The 1,293-nt window shown below is 42.3% G+C and overlaps 1 pseudogene; it reads left to right on the top strand.

Moving 5' to 3' along the window:
- Nucleotides 1–213: 213 nt before the first annotated feature.
- LOC100962940 lies at nucleotides 214–587 on the top strand (annotated as a pseudogene).
- The last annotated feature ends 706 nt before the right edge of the window (nucleotides 588–1,293 follow it).

The following is a 1,293-nucleotide window of genomic DNA, read 5'->3' on the forward strand; positions in this document are numbered from 1 at the left end:
TTAATTAGGAAAAGAAAAATTCTAATTTTTATTGTCTGCTTCATTAAGCTGCAGGCAATTAAAACCAAGCCACTCATTACCTTAGAATGTGATAATTGCAAAGCTAAAATGGGTTTTGACTACTGTGTGCATAGCATGAAAATAATGGAGAGTGCTTTTTGTCCGACATCTTAGCTAGGCTGCGGTAGTGGCAGCTCCTCTCCGAGCTTCGCAATGCCGCCCAAGGATGATAAGAAGAAAGATGCTGGACAGTCAGCCAAGAAAGACAAAGACCCAGTGAACAAATCTGAGGGCAAAGCCAAAAAGAAGAAGTGGTCCAAGGGCAAAGTTGGGGACAAGCTCAACAACCTAGTCTTGTTTGACAAAGCTACATATGACAAACTCCGGAAGGAAGTTCCCAGCTATAAGCCTATCACTCCAGCTGTGGTCTCTGAGAGACTGAAGATTCAAGGTTCCCTGGCCAGGGCAGCCCTTCAGGAGCTCCTTAGTAAAGGACTTACCAAACTGGTTTCAAAGCACAGAGCTCAAGTAATTTACACCAGAAATACCAAGGGTAGAGATGCCCAGCTGCTGGTGAAGATGCATGAACAGGGTTCCAATCAACTGTATGTTTAGAAAAATAAAAATTTATTGAACAAAAAAAATAAAAGAAAGAAAATAATGGAAAGTGCTTTCTGAGTCTCAGGCACTGTTTTGGACTCTTTACCTACATCAGCTTAAGCAGTGTGCATAACAACCCCACAAGGGAGGTACTGTTAGCATCCCAATTATAAACATTAAGCACTATGGCACATAGAGGCCAAGCAACTTGCTAAACATCATAGCTATTAAGGGGCCAAGCTGGGGTTCAAATATAGGCAGCCTGGTTCCAATTGGGCATTACTATAGCTCAGGTTTCTGTTCCCATTCCTCTAGTACTCCCCAGCATTTGTCAAAATTCCTCCCATCCTTTGAGGGAAAATGCCACCACGTTAGAGGTATCTGCCTAGATCTTCCTCATTAGAATAGCCTTCCTTTTTTTATGTTCCTAGAACTTTGTAAACTTCTCTCTTTTTATTTATTTCAAATTATTATGAGTGTACAAACTTTTAGATTACACTGTTCTCACTTCCAGGGTGAAGTTCTAGTTATAAAAGAGCCCCCCACCCAGGGGGTGTGTCATACACCCTCTCAATGTGCACATTACATAAGATCCTGCCTCATGCCCTCCCTCTTTCTGCCAATCATCCTCCTCCCTTCTCACTCCCCTCTCCCTCTTCTGCCTGCCTCTGTATTAGACTATATTTCTGTTTT

The sequence above is a fragment of the Otolemur garnettii genome, unplaced genomic scaffold (assembly GCF_000181295.1).
Source record: "Otolemur garnettii isolate 467f Iridium unplaced genomic scaffold, OtoGar3 scaffold00190, whole genome shotgun sequence".
In the NCBI taxonomy this organism is placed as follows: Eukaryota; Metazoa; Chordata; class Mammalia; order Primates; family Galagidae; genus Otolemur; species Otolemur garnettii.